The sequence below is a fragment of the Aquarana catesbeiana genome, linkage group LG01 (genome assembly GCF_042186555.1).
Source record: "Aquarana catesbeiana isolate 2022-GZ linkage group LG01, ASM4218655v1, whole genome shotgun sequence".
In the NCBI taxonomy this organism is placed as follows: Eukaryota; Metazoa; Chordata; class Amphibia; order Anura; family Ranidae; genus Aquarana; species Aquarana catesbeiana.
This window is the reverse complement of record NC_133324.1, coordinates 984779516-984802756: the sequence shown is the minus strand read 5'-3', so window position 1 is coordinate 984802756 and position 23241 is coordinate 984779516. Positions and strand designations below refer to the sequence as shown.

Below are 23241 nucleotides of genomic sequence, written 5' to 3'. Positions count from 1 at the left end.
GGAGGAAGAAGAAGAGGAGGGGGTGGAGGAGAGAGGTGTGTCACAATCAGCATTTTGGAGGCGTGGTGGCGGAACAACCTCCAACACTACTGCACCTTGTCCTGCATCCTTCCCAGCTGCCAGCAGAGTCACCCAATGCGCCGTGAAACTTAGGTAACGTCCCTGTCCATGCCTGCTGGACCATGAGTCAGCGGTAATATGCACCTTACCGCTGACCGCCCTGTCCAGCGAGGCATGGACATTGCCTTCCACATGCCGGTAGAGAGCCGGAATCGCCTTCCGTGAGAAAAAGTGGCGTTTGGGTACCTGCCACTGAGGAACCGCACATTCCACAAACTCACGGAAGGGGGCAGAGTCTACCAACTGAAAAGGCAGCAGTTGAAGTGCTAGCAATTTTGCCAAGCTAGCATTCAACCGCTGGGCATGTGGATGGCTGGGAGCAAACTTCTTTCGGCGGTGCAGCAGCTGGGGCAGGGAAATTTGCCTGGTACAATCTGACGTCGGTGTACCAAAAGCAGATTGCCCACAAGTACTTGGCTGTGACACACCTAATTCTACACCTTCATTCCTCTCACTGCAGGTCTCAGAGAGGACTGAAGGTCTAGTGGGGTTGGAAATCTCAGCTGATGAGGAGCAAGGAGAGATCCTCTTTGTTCTTTGGTGTGGGTCTTTTAGATACGCTTGCCAACGAACTGCATGGCAGGTCAACATATGTCTGGTCAAGCATGTGGTACCCAAGCGGGAGATGTTTTGGCCACGCGAGATACGCTTGAGACATATGTTGCAAATAGCAGCGGTGCGATCTGATGCACTCGTCTCAAAAAAGGCCCACACCAAAGAACTTTTTGAATAACGCGCAGAGACTGCAGCGCCCTGCACATGTGGAGCTTTGGGGTGTGATGCAGTCAATGTGCTGCCCTTAGGCTGGCCCCTGGAGGGCATCCTGCCTCGTTGGTGATGTGCCGCCGCCTCCTCCTCCTCCTCCTCCTCCTCCTCCTCTCTCCTCTCCTATCAGGCACCCACGTTGAGTCAGTGACCTCATCATCCCCTCCCTCCTCATCACTGGAGCAAACCTGGCAGTATGCTGCAGCAGGGGGAGCATGACTGCCAGATTGCTGTCCTTCTTGGGCACCCCCTCTGTCCGTGCTCATGTTACTGCCTTCATCGAGCTCAGTATCGTCATCAGAGCCTTCCAAACGCTGGGCATCCTCCTGGAGCATGTACCCAACACTGTGGTCAAACAGTTCGAGGGAATCCTCATGAGGACATGGTGGAGCTAGGGAAGGAGTCACTGATGACATTGAGCTGAGGGAAGAGGCCGCTGCTTTGCCAGACAAAGCACCCTGGGCATGGGTGAGAGAGGATGAGGAGGATGAGGACGGCTTGGTCATCCACTCGACCAAGTCTTCCGCATGTTGCGGCTCAACACGGCCAGCTGCCGAAAAAAAGGCCAAGCGTGTCCCATGGCCACGTGCTGATGAGGATGCACCGTCTCCACAACCAGCACTAGACACAGAGCCTGCTTGCCCTCTCTTATTGGCTTGTGACTGTCTGCCTCTCCTTCTTGGCCTTCCAGACATACTAATGGCCTGTAGCTGCACTAAGCTGGGATAGAACACCTGTAATTTTCTTCAGGTAGCTTTATATACTGTAACCAGACAAGCCTGCCTGTCAGTAGGAAGATAACAGGAACGGATCTAGCTGAACACTGTGAGCAGGACGCACTGTACTAAATGTAAATAGTCTAGCTGCCTGACTGTGGTACTAATAGGATCAAATAGAACACCTGTAATTTTCTTCAGGTAGCTTTATATACTGTAACCAGACAAGCCTGCCTGTCAGTAGGAAGATAACAGGAACGGATCTAGCTGAACACTGTGAGCAGGACGCACTGTACTAAATGTAAATAGTCTAGCTGCCTGACCGTGGTACTAATAGGATCAAATAGAACACCTGTAATTTTCTTCAGGTAGCTTTATATACTGTAACCAGACAAGCCTGCCTGTCAGTAGGAATTTAACAGGAACGGATCTAGCTGAACACTGTGAGCAGGACGCACTGCACTAAATGTAAATAGTCTAGAAGATAACAGGAACGGATCTAGCTGAACACTGTGAGCAGGACGCACTGCACTAAATGTAAATAGTCTAGAAGATAACAGGAACGGATCTAGCTGAACACTGTGAGCAGGACGCACTGCACTAAATGTAAATAGCAGGAACGGATCTAGCTGAACACTGTGAGCAGGACGCACTGCACTAAATGTAAATAGTCTAGAAGATAACAGGAACGGATCTAGCTGAACACTGTGAGCAGGACGCACTGCACTAAATGTAAATAGCAGGAACGGCTCTAGCTGAACACTGTGAGCAGGACGCACTGCACTAAATGTAAATAGCAGGAACGGATCTAGCTGAACACTGTGAGCAGGATGCACTGCACTAAATGTAAATAGCAGGAACGGATCTAGCTGAACACTGTGAGCAGGACGCACTGCACTAAATGTAAATAGCAGGAACGGATCTAGCTGAACACTGTGAGCAGGACGCACTGCACTAAATGTAAATAGTCTAGAAGATAACAGGAACGGATCTAGCTGAACACTGTGAGCAGGACGCACTGCACTAAATGTAAATAGTCTAGAAGATAACAGGAACGGATCTAGCTGAACACTGTGAGCAGGACGCACTGCACTAAATGTAAATAGCAGGAACGGATCTAGCTGAACACTGTGAGCAGGACGCACTGCACTAAATGTAAATAGTCTAGAAGATAACAGGAACGGATCTAGCTGAACACTGTGAGCAGGACGCACTGCACTAAATGTAAATAGCAGGAACGGCTCTAGCTGAACACTGTGAGCAGGACGCACTGCACTAAATGTAAATAGCAGGAACGGATCTAGCTGAACACTGTGAGCAGGACGCACTGCACTAAATGTAAATAGCAGGAACGGATCTAGCTGAACACTGTGAGCAGGACGCACTGCACTAAATGTAAATAGCAGGAACGGATCTAGCTGAACACTGTGAGCAGGACGCACTGCACTAAATGTAAATAGCAGGAACGGATCTAGCTGAACACTGTGAGCAGGACGCACTGCACTAAATGTAAATAGCAGGAACGGATCTAGCTGAACACTGTGAGCAGGACGCACTGCACTAAATGTAAATTGCAGGAACGGATCTAGCTGAACACTGTGAGCAGGACGCACTGCACTAAATGTAAATAGCAGGAACGGATCTAGCTGAACACTGTGAGCAGGACGCACTGCATTAAATGTAAATAGTCTAGATAGAAGATAACAGGAACGGATCTAGCTAAACTGAATACAGTGTATATATATATGCAACACCTGGGATGCATATATATACACAATACACTGTAAGTGCAGCTAACTGACTGACTGTTCTGCCTAATCTATCTAACTCAAATCAAATGACACTGTCTCTCTCTCTCTCTAAGCACACCGGAACACACACTACACAGGGCCGCCGTGCAGGCGGCCTTATATAGTGTGGGGTGTGTACTAAATCCCCTGAGCCATAATTGGCCAAAGCCACCCTGGCTTTGGCCAATTACAGCTCTCTCCACTGACGGCGCTGTGATTGGCCAAGCATGCGGGTCATAGTGCATGCTTGGCCAATCATCAGCCAGCAATGCACTGCGATGCCGCAGTGAATTATGGGCCGTGACGCGCCACACGAATTTAGCGCGAACGGCCCATAACGTTCGCAATTCGGCGAACGATCGAACAGCCGATGTTCGAGTCGAACATGGGTTCGACTCGAACACGAAGCTCATCCCTAGTGGACACACATAATACATGATATCACTCTACAATACTGAAATGGGGGTACTCACCCTCCATCTCATTGTCCTCTATGGAGAGTGAGGAGGACACACACAATACATGATATCACTCTACAATACTGAAATGGGGGTACTCACCCTCCATCTCATTGTCCTCTATGGAGAGTGAGGAGGACACACACAATACATGATATCACCCTACAATACTGAAATGTGGGTACTCACCCCCCATATCATTGTCCTCTATGGAGAGTGAGGTGGACACACACAATACATGATATCACCCTACAATACTGAAATGGGGGTACTCACCCTCCATCTCATTGTCCTCTATGGAGAGTGAGGAGGACACACAGAATACATGATATCGCTCTACAATACTGAAATGGGGGTACTCACCCTCCATCTCATTGTCCTCTATGGAGAGCAAGGAGGACACACAATACATGATATCACTCTACAATACTGAAATGGGGTACTCACCCTCCATCTCATTGTCCTCTATGGAGAGTGAGGAGGACACACACACAATACATGATATCACTCTACAATACTGAAATGGGGGTACTCACCCCCATCTCATTGTCCTCTATGGAGAGTGAGGAGGACACACACAATACATGATATCACTCTACAATACTGAAATGGGGGTACTCACCCTCCATCTCATTGTCCTCTATGGGGAGTGAGGAGGACACACAATACATGATATCACTCTACAATACTGAAATGGGGTACTCACCCTCCATCTCATTGTCCTCTATGGAGAGTGAGGTGGACACACACAATACATGATATCACCCTACAATACTGAAATGGGGGTACTCACCCTCCATCTCATTGTCCTCTATGGAGAGTGAGGAGGACACACAGAATACATGATATCGCTCTACAATACTGAAATGGGGGTACTCACCCTCCATCTCATTGTCCTCTATGGAGAGTGAGGAGGACACACACAATACATGATATCACTCACAATACTGAAATGGGGGTACTCACCATCCATCTCATTTTCCTCTATGGAGAGTGAGGAGGACACACATAATACATGATATCACTCTACAATACTAAAATGGGGGTACTCACCCTCCATCTCATTGTCCTCTATGGAGAGTGAGATGGACACACACAATACATGATATCACTCTACAATAAGGGGCGGATCCAGGGGGGGGCAACGTGGAAATTGCCACCCCCAAGAAATTTGTTGCCAGCCGGGCGGGTGACATAGCAAGCGGCTCTGCAGGCGGGTGACATAGCGGGCAGCAAAGCGGGCGGGTGACATAGTGGGCGGTTACGATAGCGGGTGGACCAGGTGGCGCGGTTTGTGGATGGGCGGCATGGTTTGTGGGCGGGCCTGGCTGCCAGGGGGCTAAGTGTGTTGGCAGCTGGCCAATCAGTTAGACAGGGGCGGGGGAGCAGAGAGATGAGATCATCTCTCACTGCCAGCTCTGCATCCCTGCAGTAACTTCCGCCCTTACTGGGCAGGCAGCAGAGAGATTACATTATCTCTCTGCTGCCTGACTCAGTCTGGGAGTCTGGGACAAAGCAAAAGACAACCAAAACACCACCTCAACAGGCAAGTGACAATCCACAAGATGTGGCAGGTGACGTGGCAAGTGACAATTCGCAATGTGTGGCAGGTGACGTGGCAAGTGACAATTCGCAATGTGTGGCAGGTGATGTGGCAAGTGACAATCCACAATGTGTGGCAGGTGATGTGGTAAGTGGCAATTCGCAAGGTGTGGCAGGTGACATGGCAAGTGGCAATCCGCAAGGTGTGGCAGGCGACATGGCAAGTGACAATCTGCATCTGGTGGCAGGCAAGTGACAATCCACAAGGTGTGGCAGGTGACGTGGCAGGTGACGTGACAAGTGACAATCTGCATCAGGTGACAGGCAAGTGACAATCCACAAGGTGTGGCAGGTGACGTGGCAAGTGACAATCCGCAACGTGTGGCAGGTGACGTGGGAAGTGACACACATTTAGGGCTCCCACTGATTCTGCATTATGGTGAGTTGAACTATTTCATTTTATATTACAATGTAATTATAGAAATAATGCGCTTCAATCATCCTAACACTGTAACAACCATGGTGCCGGGATGATTGAAGCGCCAACACCAGCCGTTTCCCCGATAAATTTTCCACAAAAAAAAAGGATTTTCTGGCAGTGCCCCTCCCGAGACTAGACTCTGGATCCGCCCATGTCTACAATACTGAAATGGGGGTACTCACCCTCCATCTCATTGTCCTCTATGGAGAGTGAGGAGAACACACACAATACATGATATCACTCTACAATACTGAAATGGGGGTACTCACCCTCCATCTCATTGTCCTCTATGGAGAGTGAGGAGGACACACACAATACATGATATCACTCTACAATACTGAAATGGGGGTACTCACCCTCCATCTCATTGTCCTCTATGGAGAGTGAGGAGGACACACACAATACATGATAGTACTCTACAATACTGAAATGGGGGTACTCACCCTCCGTCTCATTGTCCTCTATGGAGAGTGAGGAGGACACACACAATACATGATATCACTCTACAATACTGAAATGGGGGTACTCACCCTCCATCTCATTGTCCTCTATGGAGAGTGAGGAGGACACACACAATACATGATATCACTCACAATACTGAAATAGGGGTACTCACCCTCCATCTCATTGTCCTCTATGGAGAGTGAGGAGGACACACACAATACATGATGTCACTCTACAATACTGAAATGGGGGTACTCACCCTCCATCTCATTGTCCTCTATAGAGAGCGAGGAGGGCACACACAGTACATGATGTCACTCTACAATACTGAAATGGGGGTACTCACCCTCCATCTCATTGTCCTCTATAGAGAGCGAGGAGGACACACACAATACATGATGTCACTCTACAATACTGAAATGGGGGTACTCACCCTCCATCGCATTGTCCTCTATGGAGAGTGAGGTGGACACACACAATACATGATATCACTCTAAAATACTGAAATGGGGGTACTCACCCTCCGTCTCATTGTCCTCTATGGAGAGTTAAGTGGACACACACAATACATGATATCACCCTACAATACTGAAATGGGGGTACTCACCCTACATCTCATTGTCCTCTATGGAGAGTGAGGAGGACACACACAATACATGATATCACTCTACAATACTGAAATGGGGGTACTCACCCTCCATCTCATTGTCCTCTATGGAGAGTGAGGAGGACACACACAATACATGATATCACTCTACAATACTGAAATGGGGGTACTCACCCTCCGTCTCATTGTCCTCTATGGAGAGTGAGGAGAACACACACAATACATGATATCACTATACAATACTGAAATGGGGGTACTCACCTTCCATCTCATTGTCCTCTATGGAGAGTGAGGAGAACACACACAATACATGATATCACTCTACAATACTGAAATGGGGGTACTCACCGTCCATCTCATTGTCCTCTATGGGGAGTGAGGAGGACACACACAGAATGATGAGAGGTACACAGAGCTCCATCTTTGCACAGTGAAAACTAAGAAGTGATGAACAGTCTTCTCTCTGTAGATGACGGGTCGGGTTCTTTATCTGAGTTGGAGGAGATGACAGTTGGAGATTATCTCAGCACAAATTTGGTGATCTTCAAAAACATGATTTCCATATATGAAAGCCAGCAGCTTCAAGCCAACTGAAAATGAAATGTAAGAGGGTGTCACCAATTAGCACATTACAGGGAATATCATTGTTATATAGACATAAGGGCCCGGAGCCCAGACACCCAGACCTGGAGCCAATCAGCCTGGGATGTGTCCTGCTGCAGTGCAGGTTGAGAATCTGGCAGTGCTACCTGGATCATAATATCAGCTGAGAACAATCACAGATTCCACCATTTCATAAACACCCCCCCCCCCATTTTAAATTTTTTTTACTTTGAACTTTTTTATTGAAAAAAATGTAATCTAAGTACACATGGCGTGATTGAATTGGGGACCCTTCTTATTAGTGAAGAGAGGAGCGCTCTGTCTAAAATCAAATTAATTTATAATAGAATAATTTAGATTATTGGGGGAGGAGCCTGACTATGGCTCTGGTCAGGAGCTCGTATAAGGAGCTCTGGGGATCTCCCATCCACACCATGTAGAAAGCGACCAAAAGGACCCTGCCTGACTGCTATCCCCCAGAAACCCCACACCTCTATCCCCTACCTGCTGAGTGCACGGCGCTAGGAGATCCCTGGTCCGGGTGTCTGGAGTTGGTTGGGCAAGGAGTGCTAGCAGAGGGTCTGGCAGGGACAGTGCAGAGGTGGTGAGAGGAGCAGCTGAGAAGGTGTCACACCCCCCCAAGCCAAGAGCCGCAGGCCCCGGGCATAGCTAAAGTGAGACGGACCGAGGTAGCTGAGGACTTGGAGGATGGCGGCTCTTGTCGGCCAGGCCCTGTGCGACTCGGGGTTGTCCAGCGGAAAGTGACAGGACTCAGCCGAGCCGTCGGAGGGAGGACTTATGCTGGGAGGCAGTATACCCCGGCTGGATATTTGGAGGAATTTGCGGCTGAGAACAAAAGAGGCGTCTGGAAAGGCAGAGCCTATGGAACACAAATGGGTCCCTCCTAGCCCGTCCGGATAGAAGACCTGCAGTACCTGGAGACACCCTATAGAAAATTGCATTGCCACATGCAGAGAGGCGGTAGACCCCCCAATACTCTCTCTAGAGGCACCATACAGCACCTTCTAATCACTTGCGGACCGCCGCACGCCGGTTTACATCGACAGAATGGCACGGGCAGGCAAAAGGGCGTACATGTACATCCCTTTGATTTTGCAGCCTAGTGGGCGTGGGAACGTGACCGCGGGTCCCGCAAACTCGATATCTGCTGGTGGCCCAGGATTGCGGAGGGGAGAGGCAAAACGGGGAGATGCTTACAGTATGTAAACAAGGCATTTCCCTGTTCTGCCTAGTAACAGGACAGACATCTACTTCTCCCAGTGATCTTTGTCATGTTCTAGTAAGCCCATCCCCCCTGCAGTTAGAACACACCGAGGAAACACATTTAACCCCTTGATCGCCCCCTAGTGTTTAATCCCTTCCCTGCCAGTGACATTTTTACAGTAATCAGTGGCTATTTGTAACTCTGAAAGCTGTATAAATGTTACTGGTCCCAAAAAAGTGTCAAAAGTGTCCGATGTGTCCGCCATAACATCGCAGTCCCGCTAAAAATTGCAGATCGCCGCCATTACTAGTAAAAAAAAACTAAAATAAAAATGTCATTAAATCTATCCCCTATTTCGCGCAAACCAATCAATATACGCTTATTGCGATTTTTTTTTTTACCAAAAATATGTAGAAGAATACATATCGGTCTAAACTGAAGAAGAAATTATATGTTTTTTGGGGTTATTTATTATAGCAAAAAGTAAAAAATAATGCTTTTTTTTCAAAATTGTCGCTTTTTTTTGCTTATAGCGCAAAAAATAAAAACTGCAGAGGTGATCAAATAGGACCAAAAGAAAGCTCTATTTGTGGGGAAAAAAGGATGTCATATGTAAACAGTGTTCAAACCACACATGTGAGGTATCGCCACGATCGTTAGAGCGAGAGCAATAATTCTAGCCCTAGACCTCCTCTGTATCTCAAAACATGCAACCTGTAGAATTTTTTAAATGTTGCCTATGGAGATTTTTAAGGGTAAAAGATTGTCGCCATTCCACGAGCAGGGCGCAATTTTGAAGCGTGACATGTTGGGTATCAATTTACTCAGAGTAACATTATCTTTCACAATATAAAAAAAAAATCGGGCTAACTTTATTGTTTTCTTATTTCTTTTATTCAAAAAAGTGTATTTTTTCCCCAAAAAAATTGCGTTTGTAAGACCGCTACGCAAATACGGCATGACATAAAGTATTGCAACGACCACAATTTTATTCTCTAGGGTGTCTGAGAAAAAACATATATAATATTTGGGGGTTGTAAGTAATTTTCTAGTAAAAAAAAACTGATTTTAACTTGTTAACACCGAGTATAATAATAAGCCCGGTCCTTAAGTGGTTAAACAGCTGATAATAACTGCAACTGGAAATATCCCCCCCTTGTACATGAATTGCGAGATATGAATATGCAATAGGGGGAGCCTAGTGTAAAAAACATCACCAGATATTTTAGACTGTAACCTCCCAGTCTCTGGGAATGTGTTGCACAGACCTTTCTGAAAAGCCTCCCGAAGATGTTTCATCCTCTGCTCCCTCTTCGACGGCAAGAAAAGGTCCACAACCTTACCTTGTAACGTGGATCAAGGAGGGTTGCCAACCAGTATTGACCCCTCTCCTTGATACCACAAATACGAGGATCCTTCCGCAGGCTTTGCAGGATCAGGGAGGCCATGCAGAGTAGGTTTGCTGAGGCATTCGGTCTGGAGTCCTCTTGGTCACTAAGGACGACATGATCTGCAGCCACCTCCTCCCAGCCACGTACAAGTCCATGTGTTTCTTAGGACTGTAAATGATCCCTTAAAGACTGCTGCTGATGTTGAGTGCCAGGCTCCACCTCCATACTGACACAATCCTCCTCCTCCTCCTCATCCTCTTCCTGTGTAATCGGCGGGCATGCAGGAACACTGTCTGGATAAAGGGGGCCTTGAGAGCTAAGGAAGTTCTCCTCTTCCTGACTCTGTTCTACCTAAAGTGCCCTGTCCATTATTCCATGCAGCGTGTGCTCCAACAGGTGGACAAGGGGGACAGTGTCACTGATGCATGCACTGTCACTGCTCACCATCCTCGTGGCCTCCTCAAATGGTGACAGGACAGTGCATGCATCCCTGATCATGGCCCACTGGCATGGGGAAAAAAAACAAGCTCCCCTGACCCTGTCCTGGTGTCATAGTCGCACAGGTACTCATTGATAGCCCTCTGCTGCATGTGCAGCCGCTGCAGCATGGCCAACATTGAGTTCCACCTGGTGGGCATGTCACAGATTAGGTGGTTCTTGGGCAGGTTAAATTCCTTTTGGAGGTCAACCAGACAAGCGCTGGCATTATATGACTGGCGGAAATGCACACAGACTTTCCTGGCCTGCCTCAGGACATCCTGTAAGCCCGGGTACCTGCCCAAGAACCGCTGAACCACCAAGTTAAGCACGTGAGCCAAGCAGGGCACATGGGTCAGTTGTCCGTGTCGGAGGGCGGAGAGCAGGTTGGTGCCATTGCCGCAAACCACCATTCCTGCCTTAAGCTGGCGTGGCATCAACCACCTCTGAGCCTGCCCCTGCAGAGCTGACAGAATCACTGCCCCAGTGTGGCTCGTGTCCCCCAAGCACACCAGCTCAAGTGCCGAATGGCATCTTTTGACCTGCGTACTTGCATAGCCCCTTGAACGCCTATGGAGCACCGCTAGTTCCGAGGACAAAGCACAGGAATAGGCCATGGAGGAAGAAGAAGAGGAGGGGGTGGAGGAGAATCACCAGTAGTAGCATTTTGGAGGTGTGGTGGAGGAACAACCTCCAACATTACTGCACCTTGTCCTGCATCCTTCCCAGCTGCCAGTAGAATCACCCAATGATTCGTGAAAGATAGGTAACGTCTCTGTCCATGCCTGCTGGACCATTAGTCAGCAGTAATATGCACCTTACCGCTGACCACCCTGTCCAGCGATTCCAAGACATTGCCTTCCACATGCCGGTAGAGAGCTGGAATCGCCTTCCATGAGAAAAAGTGGCGTTTGGGAACCTGCCACTGAGGAATCGCACATTCAACAAACTCACGGAAGGAGACAGAGTCTACCAACTGAAAAGGCAGCAGTTGAAGTGCTAGCAATTTAGCCAAGCTAGCATTCAACCACTGGGCATGTGGATGGCTGGAAGCGAACTTCTTTCGGTGGTGCAGCAGCTGGGGCAGGGAAATTTGCCTGGTACAATCTGACGTTAGTGTACCGATAGCAGATTGCCCGCAAGTACTTGGCTGTGACACACCTAATTCTACACCTTTATTCCTCTCAGTGCAGGTCTCAGAGAGGACTGAAGGTATAGTGGGGTTGGAGATCCCAGCTGATAAGGAGCAAGGAGAGGTCCTCTTTGTTCTTTGGTGTGGGTCTTTTAGGTACGCTTGCCAACGAACTGCATGGCAGGTCAACATATGTCTGGTCAAGCATGTGGTGCTCAAGCGGGTGATGTTTTGGCCACGCGAGATACGCTTGAGACATATGTTGCAAGTAGCAGCGGTGGGATCTGATGCACTCATCTCAAAAAAAGCCCACACCAAAGAACTTTTGGAATAATGTGCAGAGACAGCAGCGCCCTGCACATGCAGAGCTCTGCGGTGTGATGCAGTCAGTGTGCTGCCTTTAAGCTGGCCCCTGGAGGGCATCCTGCCTCGTTGGTGATGTGCCTCCTCCTCCTCCTCCTCTCTCCTCTCAGGCACCCATGTGAAGTCAGTGATCTTATCATCCCCTCCCTCCTCATCACTGGAGCAAACCTGGCAGTCAGCTGCAGCTGGGGGAACATGACTGCCAGATTGCTGTCCGTCTTGGGCACCCCCTCTTTCTGGGCTCCTGTTACTGCCTTCCTCTAGCTCAGTATCATCATCAGAGCCTTCCAAATACTGGGCATCCTTCTGGAGCATGTACCCAACACTGTGGTCAAACAGTTCGGGGGACTCTTAAGGAGGACATGGTGGGGCTAGGGAAGGAGTGACTGATACCATTGAGCCCAGGGAAGAGGCCGCGTTGGCAGCTGCTTTGCCAGACAAAGTACCCTGAGCCTGGGTGAGAGAAGATGAGGGGGATGAGGACGGTTTGGTCATCCACTCTAACAAAAATTCCGCATGTTGCGGCTCAACACCGCCAGTTGCCGAAAAAAAGGACAAGCGTGTCCCACGGCCACGTGCTGACGGGGATGCACCGTGTCTACGGCCAGCACTGTTGCCTCTAGACACAGAACCTGCTTGCCCTCTTTTATTGGCTTGTGACTGACTGCCTCTCCTTGTTGACCTTTCCAAACATACTAATGGCCTGCAGTGAGATGTATCTGCACAAAACTGGGATGTATATATATATATACTGATTATACTGCAGCTAGCAGAATGCCTGCCTGTGGTATTAATAGAATCAGAAGAAGCACATCAGCACTTGTCTTCATGTAGCTATAGGTGCAACTGTGCAGGGTACACAGTACACTATTAGGGCGTACACACGGTCGGACTTTGTTCGGACATTCCGACAACAAAATCCTAGGATTTTTTCCGACGGATGTTGGCTCAAACTTTTTTTGTCTACACATGGTCACACAAAGTTGTCGGAATTTCCGATCGCCAACCACGCGGTCACGTACACCACGTACGACGAGACTAGAAAAGGCCGGTTCAGAACCAAGCGCGGCACCCTTTGGGCTCCTTTTGCTAATCTCGTGTTAGTAAAAGTTTGGTGAGAGACGATTCGCGCTTTTTCAGACTCGTGGCTTTCAGATTGTTTTCTGCCATTCAGTTTGTGCTTGTGGGTTTGTATCTGCTCTTCAGTGCGTGCAAGCAAGTTCCACGTGACTTTAAGTAGTCATTGTATTCTTGTACGTTCGTTACTGTTTTTCAGGTCGCTCTTCACAGGCCTTGCTGTTCTTCAGTGCGTTCTGTTACTTCGTTCTGAGCAGCCGACTGTTTTCTAGCCATGTTTCGTATGCGTACTCCTCGTAGAGAGTTCATGCTGTGCGGGGGCTTGGTGTTGGGGTCCTGACCTGGACACAATTCCAGTCCATGAACAGGGTGGGGAGGAGTTCATGGACCAAGAATTGGTTGCTTCAGCGTGACCAGTTCATATGCCTTTGCTCCGTGAGATCCATGAGAATAATCCTGATGATTTCAGGAACTTTCTCAGGATGACGGACCCTGTGTTTCACCGTTTGTTGGCTTCGCTGACCCCCTATATCAGCAGGCAGGATACCTGCATGAGGCAAGCCATCACTCCGGAGCAGAGGCTGGTCGCTACCCTGCGGTATTTGGCCACAGGGAGAAGTCTGCAGGACTTAAAGTTCTCGACAGGCATCTCCCCCCAGGCTCTGGGGATCATTATCCCAGAGACCTGTTTTGCCATCATACAGGTCCTGCAGAAGGAGTATATGAAGGTAAGATTTTTATCCTTTTATATCACATTTTATTGTATTGAATGTTTGCTAATATATTGTATTTCTCTCCTCATTCCCTAATTACCATGATTGTAATATGCTGTGAATGTCCCCTTTGTCCTCATGCATGCTGGATTTTTATGTAATTATTATTTTATGTCCTTCATACATATTTGCCCTTCAATAACCTCCCCAGCATGGTGTCTCCTGCCCTATATTCACCTCATGTAGTCACTTAACAATGTATTTTATCAGCTCCATAGTAGTGCTTTACCCCAAACACCCCTAAAATGTTTTGAAATGTTATTTTTGATTTAAATTCTGGCAGAGTGCCAGAGGCTTTTTTTTGTGGTGTCCCCAAATAATTTTTAGTAACCCTCCCTCCCCCAACTGCTAAGTCAGCTGATACCAATTCCCTATCCTCAATCATCTATCTGCTGATTTTGCCAAACCCATACACACTATACCCATCTCTTTTGTGGTCAGATTTAGGGATGAATTCCCCAAAGCATGTAGTGCAAGGGCCTGCCTGTATACTTTCAAATGGTACAGTTTAAATTTTGTGGATCCTATTATTATCTTGATAGGTAATAGCAGAATGTCCAAATGTCCTCAAATGTGTACAGTGTGTATTTCTATCTTTGTATTCTGACACTTCTTACCTGTCCAGTGGGCTGCCAATAGTGTAACTAAGGAGGGTCTGTTCAAAGTAATACCCATTATTTAGGCATTCATCTCTCAATGAAGTGAAGAGGGTTACCTGTCCAAGATTTCCACACACCCCATAATGTTAGAAATGGCCCATGAGGGGGGGGGGGGATATGATAGCTGTACCTTATACTTTGGCCTTGTTAAATTCCCCTTACTAAATGCTATCTTGAGGTTGCCCCATAATGTTTGTGTCTAATCTGCTTGCCATGTTTCAGAGTAAAAATAGAAATGTTTATTGTTTTTTCCTCAACAGTTTCCTTCCACGCCACAGGAATTGCAGACTGTGGCCAAGGGGTTCAATAGTATAGTGATGTTGGCGATGGTGACGGCTAATTACGACTTCTTGTATGTGGACGTGGGGAAGAATGGCCGGATGTCCGATGGTGGAGTCATCGCCCAGACGGAGTTCTACAGGCATCTCCAGAATGGCAGCTTGGACTTGCCAGCTCCAGAGGACAATGTGGAAGGACTCCCATTTGTGTTCGTTGCTGATGAAGCGTTTATGCTGGGGGACCACCTGATGCGGCCATTCCCAATGAGGACCCTCACCCCGGAACAGAGGGTTTTTAATTACCGGCTGGCCAGAGCCCGAAGAGTGGTGGAGAACACATTGGGAATCCTGGCCAGCCGGTTCCGCCTATTTATGACACCCATCCATATGACGGAGTATAAACTGAACCATATTATACTGGCGTGCTGTATTCTCCATAACTTTTAAAGGAAACATTCGGCCAACTATGCTGGCTCAGTTGGGCCTGAGGCTGGAATCATACATCAAACCACACTGACGGCGCTTGAAAGTGGCCGTCCTGGCTTGCCCTCCCCGAGTGCCCGTGATGTCCGGTTACGCTACCTGGAGTTCTTTGCCGGTAGGGGGGCTATCAATATGCCAGACAATCTGTGAAGCCTTTTTATAATAAAAAAAAAAAGAAATTCTTTGTGGACATTTACTGCTTGTGTTTGTTTTAGCTGACCCTGACAGAAATGTTTTGAGTGCAGAAAATGGCGTGATTGTGTAACCTTATACAAAGCACTGTTGGCTGTTATTTACTAAATGCAAAAACACATTTCACTACAAGTGCACTTGCAACTGCACTGAAACTGCACTTGTAGTGCAAAGTTGATTTGCCCTTAGGAAATAACCCCCATTTTCTCAGAAAACAACAATTACATCACCCCAAAAGTGTTGTAGCGTTGAGACAATAATCCACACATTCTTGATTAACAATCTTTTTAATACCTGCACAATCACATGTGCATTTATCAAAGGTTTTTCCAACAAACCAACATATTTGTGGTATAACAATTTTTGTGGTGGCATTATCAAAACTTAAAATGTCCATTTTAGATAAAACAGGCCTGTGTAAAACCAACAATAAAAGACACAAATCTTGAACTTACAAACGTCACATTTGGTCGAATTTGAAGGCAATATCAGACATGAGTATTTAGGAACTGTGTTTGATATAGCGTTCAGATGGGGGGAAATCACCCCTGGAAAAGCCAAATTTGGAAGATGCACACCAATTTACCAATGTCAACATGTGCTAGCTGCCATCACGGGGGATCAAGGGATGTGTTTTGGGGGAGCAAGCCCTTCCTCACCGCTACTTTATTATTGAGGAAGGGGTTGCACCCCCAAAACGCATCCATTGATCTCCCGTGATGGCAGATAGCACATGTTGACACACTGTGTGCATCCTCCAAATTTGGCTTTGGGAAAAATCACAAAAACATTTAGCACATTGTAGCACACAAAAGAAGAAAATGATTTGGAGGGGCTTTAAACTCGCCCCAAAACATCAGTGATGTTTTTATTTTTTGGAATAACATCATTGATGTTTTGCTTGATGATTTCCAATTGTAAATTACACCCCATGATCTCCCCGATCAGGATCTGGGCACTTTCGGATGTGAAAGGATCAGGATCCACATCCTCATGATCACCTAAAAAGAGAGGAACCCCAAAATAAATTAGGTTTAAAAAAAGATGCCGCCATCCATATCTTATCTGAGCCTGTGGTCGCAGACACTCACCTGTTGTGGTGACTAGTTCCACCACGTCTTCATCCTCCTGCTCTTCTTGTGTTGGGGGGATTTCCCCCTCTTCCAGAGGGGGGGGGGGCTCTGGTCTCCTCGGATGAGGGGTGTCCTCTGAGTCTTTTATCCCCTATGTAAAACAAAAATGGTATACTTAGCACACAGATATTTGATGGCAGAACTATAAAGATGAAACATTGTTTGGAAGTGGGGTACAATTGTCAATTTTAGCAGAGTTCCAAGATGTAGCTTTTTTAGTGCCCTTTGTCAACATGCAATACTTTTCCTGTTTGGTACAAGCTTCACAGATGTAGCCCCCCCTTATAGTATACACTGGAGCAACTGTGTGGCCCCCTAATAAAAATGGTGTTCTTTTGTCCCACACTAGTGCTCCAGTGTCCAGATGTGTAAACAGCTGCTCAGTGTCCTCTCCTTACACACAATCTAGTTTGCATTTCATTCTAGTAACAAAGCCATCTACACAACCCAATTCTTTGCAGACAAGTATAGGGCGTCAAAATGGTGGCCAAATGCATATGGGCTAAACAATGGTATTTTATAGTTGGAACGAAAAATGTTTGATCCGAACGAATAATGTGCCCATGAACATGAAAGTTGCCATTTTAAACTGTACAACAGTTCCTAAAAGCACATGGAGCAGCACGAACGTAATAAATACAAAAAGAATAGCAACACAGCACAACTACTTACTTTTTTGCAGCACTCTCCGGATCTTTCTGTACTGCTCATGTTCTCATAATTTGAGGTCCGACCACCGCTTCCTGAGCTGATCTTCGATCGTCGTACCCCAAATTTCCGGTGCAGACTCCTGACCACTTTCGCCATGATCTTGGCCTTTCTGATATTGGGGTTGGGGTAAGGCCCATACTTTCCATCATAGTCAGCCTTCTTCAGGATGTCCACCATCTCCAACATCTCCCCAAAGGACATATTTAAGTCCTTAAATCTCCTTCTGGATCGGGACGTGTCCGGATCCGGCCTTCCCTCCTCCTCCTCGTCCTCGTTGCTACAATTAGCACGCACCTGCTGTCTATCCGCCATGTGCTCTTCCCCCACTGCGCCGAACAAAAAGGGGCGGGGAATAGACTAGAAAGAACGTCAGGGGCGGGCGGAGTTATACGCATGCGCAGTGTGTATAAAGCGTAACAAACGTGCGTATTACGTACGATCTGTGAGTGGAGGAAGGAGCATCGGAGACGCCGATCGTGATAACGAAGGTAAGATCTAAACTTGCGCCTATACTGCTTCCAAATGGAAGCCTATATTGTAACAAGATTAGGGGAGTTTTGCCTGACATTAGGGTTTGTCTTGTGTTGTGTCTTGCAGAGAAAATGGATGGGTTCAACGACCACAATTTCCTGCCCCTGTTCATTGACAAATACAGGGAGCTGCCCTGTCTGTGGCAAGTGAGACACCCCCACTATAATCACAAACAGAAGAGGCAGGCAGCGCTGGAGAAACTGCTGGAGTTGGTGAAGCCGGTGGTCCCCACAGCAACCATCCCCTATTTAAAAAACAAAATTGGTGGCCTGAGGAGCACTTATCTTAGGGAGCGCAAGAAGGCCACAGATTCCCAGAGGTCCGGAGCTGCAGCAGATGACATTTTATGTCCCCAGGCTGTGGTACTACGAGAGACTGCGATTTCTGTCAGACCACACTGAAGTCAGGGAATCCCTCTCCACTCTTCATTCCATGCTTCCTTCCATACCAGCTGAGGCTTCTGATGTCCAACCTGGGCCTTCCAGCCAGGAAGAAGTGGAGGAGCCCAGCTGGAGCCAGGTATAGCATTCTTCTACAGATTTCTGGTCAATAAATAAATGATGTTTGCTAGATGTTATTATTGATCACTAATTGAAAGTGTTTTACATATCAATAGACAGTAGTGGGCACCCAAAATTGGGACAAGAATGAAAACTGCTGGGCTCAGAATGGTAGTCTGTTATATTTGTTAACATTCAATTTGCAGCAGTCAGGAGGTGAAAATTGCGTGTGATTGATGGAAAAAATACTAAAACTATGTCCCTTTTTCATACACAGGAAGACCTCAGCCAGGACGAGGTTGTGGAATGTGGCAGTCAGGAGGAGGCGGGGATTAGTTACAGCCAGGAGGAGGCGGGGATAAGTGTCAGCCAAGAGAAGCCAGGGACCAGTCGCAGCCTGACTCTCAGGTCCCTCCCGTCCACCTGCCATGTAAACGAGCCAGGATGGCCACTCCGAGTCCCATGCAGGATTCAGCGTTCAGGCTGATCCAGGAGGCTTCGGCGTCCCTCCGAGCCTTACCAACTCCTGAAGAGGCCTTTGCCTGCATGGCTGCCACCAAATTGCAGGGCATGCAGGAGGGTCAACGCAGGCTCTGTGAGGACCTTCTGTATAAAGTCCTACGTAAGGGGGTGAGTGGGGAACTAACACCCAAGACCGACGTGGTTGAGTTGGACCATCCTCCTCCTCCTGCTGCCACAACTCCACCGCCACAGCCACCGCGTGTAAGGAAGCGTGGAAGGAAGACCTGAGAGTGATGGCCCTGGGTTCAGTCTGGTCTGACAAAAGCTGCAGTCTCTCGTATGACCACAGCCTGGGGACATGTATGTCATCTGCTGCTGTTCATGATCTCTGGGACTTCTGGACCAGACTGCCCTCCCTTAGATAAGGACTCCTTATCGTAAAAATAGCTGATGTCTGCCCTGGGGGTCCAAGGCTTCACCCACTTCTGCTGTTTCTCCAGCGTTGCCTCCCTCTTTGTTTAGTTGTGAGCCCTTAATAAAATTTTTAAGGTAAATTCTACTCTCCTGTGTGTGTTTTCATCCAAAAAGGACAGTTTGTTGGTGACGATTCAGGTACATTTCTAAAATACAATGTGAAATTAACAAGGGACAACAACACCAAACAATCTCCTACAGATTAAATAGAACAACATATCAATGGTGTTGTGGGAACTTGTCACAAAAAACACACACAAACATTTTCGGGAGTACAAATCAAAATCGCAAAAAAAAAAAAAAAAATAAAAGACAAACACAAAAAAAGAATCTACATTAAAGCCAAAAAATATATAAAAAATATACAAAAATATGTTGTCAGATGTGAGAAATCAAAATATATTGAGGGAATCACGATAAATAGTATCAAAATAAGTTTGTGAGAAGTGTGTGTAAATATGAGCAGCAAAACTAATATATTCTTGTCACATTATAAAGAAGAAGAGAGTGCGCTGTATTAAACCATTTTTAACATTGCAGCGTGACGAAAGTGCTGTATCCATTGTGAACGCTAAGTTTACCAGAACCAGCTGTTCTGTCTTGGAATTTCTTCTGAGCATGCGTGGCACTTTGTGCGTTGGAACAGGCCACACATGGTCGGAATTGACGCGATCGGATTTTGTTGTCGGAAAATTTTATCTCCTGCTCTCCAACTTTGTGTGTCGGAAAATCCGATGGAAAATGTCCGATGGAGCCCACACACGATCGGAATTTCCGACAACACGCTCCGATCGGACTTTTTCCATTGGAAAATCCGACCGTGTGTACGGGGCATAACTGTAAATAATTCAAGCTGCCTGCCTGTGGTATTAATAGGATCAGAAGAAGAACACCCGCACTTGTCTTCAGGTAGCTATAGGTGCAACTGTGCAGGGTACACAGTACACTAACTGTAAATACTACAAAAACACCTGCCTGCCTGTCAGTGTATGAGAAAGAGAATAACAGGAATGGATCTAGCTAAACTGAATACAGTGTGTGTATGTATATATATATATATATATATATAACACTTGGGATGCATATATATATACACAATACACTGTAAGTGCAGCTAACTGACTCGCCTGCCTACTCTATCTAACTTAAATCAATTGACACTGTCTCTCTCTCTGTCTAATTCTCTGAAGGTGGCCTTATATAGTGTGGGGCATGTACTAAACCCCCTGAGCCATAATTGGCCAAAGCCACACTGGCTTTGGTCAATTACGATTACGGCTCTCTGTGCAGACGGCGCTGTGATTGGCCAAGCATGCGGGTCATAGTGCATGTGCATGCTTGGCCAATCATCAGCCATTAATGCACTGCGATGCCGCAGTGAATTATGGGCCGTGACGCGCCGCTCGAATTTGGCACGAATGGCCCATATCGTTTGCAATTCGATGAATGGTCGAACATGTGATGTTTGAGTCGAACATGGGTTCGAATCGAAGTCAAAGCTCATCCCTAATCTCAATACATGGGCCGCCCCCACAATCTCATGGTTTGGTTGAGCCTCGATTTTCAAGATGACTATACTCCCTCGCTTACTGTATAAACTGCAAACTATACCCATTCACTTACCACCCTCTTTTTTCGCAGCCTACAAGCGGATGTGTAGAGCTTTTCTCTGGGTCACCAAGACAGCACGAGTTAGGTTGTCAAAACTAGTCCTGCCAGAAACTAAAGGTGGAATAGGCCTTCCGGACTTGCAGAGGTACTATTGGGTGGTACACTTGACCCGAGTAGTGGACTGGAGGCTCTATAGACGTTGCAAGGGCTTGGTGTTGCTAGAGCAGCTGATCTCAGGGACCAAACTCTGTTTAACCCCCTGGCTCTCAAAAAGAATATACCGACACCCATTCAATCCCACCCACTTATTGGAGCGACTTTGAACGTCTTTGACAGAGCATTCAAGATACACTCCCTTTCAGCAAAAATTTGCGCGATTACACCCATCAGAGATAATCCAGACTTCACCCCAGGTATGGAGAAAGCTTACTTAGCAGCAGAATGGCCGTACCCAGACATGCAAGCTAAGCATTTCTTCTCAAGGGGAAGATTTCTCCTGCAGGAAGAGCTTGCAGCAAGCTCGAATACTAAGTCTTTCCCCTTTTGGGCCTATGTCCAACTGAAACACTACCTAGACAGCCCTACAAACAGGGAAAGCTTTGCAAAAGCCCCAACAGCACTAGAATCACTGTGTTCTGGCTCCTCTCCCTAGAGTCATTTGATTTTAATGCTCTACGCCTTAATGTTTGGAAAGCCCTACGCTTCCTTGCGGTCGGAACATACCGGCTGGGAGAATGAGCTAAACACAGTGATAGAGGGCACCAATTGGGACTGCATTCACTTGTACATTCACAAGGGCTCACTTAACATACAAACGCAGGAAAACGGGTATAAGCTTTTAACGAAGTGGTATAGAACCCCAGACATACTCCACAAATTCATTCCAACGATTTCAGATCAATGTTGGAGGTGTGAACAGAGCCCAGGTACCTTTCTCCACACATGGTGGAATTGACCGCTGATTCAGCCATATCGGCGACAGGTTCATGCAGTGACAACTGAGATATCCTCGCTTCCCTTGGAGTTCATACCGGCGCAACCTCTTACATCATTCCAAAATTTCCCACAAAAGATACTACAAGTCAGTAGCCATGCATTTGATTAACTCAGCCAGGCTATGCCTGCCGGTCCATTGGAGGTCCAAACGACCTTCTTTAATGAAGGAATGAGCAATCCGAACCAACCACATAGCAGCGATGGAGGAGCTGATCCATACCACACAGGATTGAATATCACACTTTTTGACTACATGGGCACCCTGGTATGAATACCGGAATTCACAACGATACCAGGAACTACTACAGGAGACTACTTGACCTGATCAACACAGGTCTAGGCCCTTTGGATACATCAGACCCAAGGGAGCAATAGATCCTATATATCCAGTGCATTGCCCAGGGGCAGCTGGGGAGGGTAGCTGGTGGTTCCCCCACCCCCTCTTCACGCAACCCTCTGGGAGCCCACCTCCCACACTTCCCCTCTTCTCTTTTTTCTGTATTCTCCTCTTCTCTTTCTCTTCCCCCCCTTACTCGGCACTTTCCTCTCTCCCTCATCCCCTCCCTTCCCTCCCTCCTTGTCTCCCCATATCGATTCTATATAAGGAAAGAGTTGGTGAAGTGTGTCGAACTGGGGTAAGACGCTATCCATCTTCTTTACACGACTTATAGTACAACTATATACTACCTTATGCTGCTTTTTTTTGCTCTGGCCTGATGACCTAAAAGCATTAATAGGTTTATAATGCACGCAATCCTACTGCACTTAATTATGCCTTGACAACTCCCTCAGGGAACCCTAGGAATTTTCTGTCTAGACCTTTTATGGTGTAGGAGTATTGGGCACTGCCTATTGGTTTGTTTGTTTTTTCTATGAGTAATTGCTCTCTGATATTTCCTTGAAACCAAGTATATCTGTTTACACATGTTTGTGTTTGTGCTTTATGTAACGCCTATGAAAATTTCTTAATAAAAAAGTTTTTGTGGAAAAAAAAAAAACAACTCGAAAACTTCCAAAGCAATGCCTATAAGGTAAGCCCACAAGGTGTGAACCAGGCAGCAAAGGACTTCCACAAATTATTATATACTATTGCAGAAACAGCCCATCTTAAAAAAGTCAACTACAAGAAACCACCCAAAGAATCCAATAAATGGTTTGACTAAGAATGCAAAGAATTAAGGAATACTTTACGGACAGTCTCCAATAACAAACACAGAGACCCTGATAACACTGACCTAAGGATAGCC

General features: G+C 47.0%; 1 long non-coding RNA gene across 1 annotated transcript in view; it reads right to left on the bottom strand.

Moving 5' to 3' along the window:
- LOC141127116 (uncharacterized) overlaps positions 1 to 7500 on the bottom strand; it is a 55140-nt gene extending 47640 nt beyond the window's left edge. Inside the window, exon 1 of the long non-coding RNA XR_012241488.1 lies at positions 7272 to 7500. This is a non-coding gene — a long non-coding RNA (uncharacterized lncRNA). The remainder of the gene's footprint in view (positions 1 to 7271) is intronic.
- Between the last annotated feature and the right edge of the window lie 15741 nt (positions 7501 to 23241).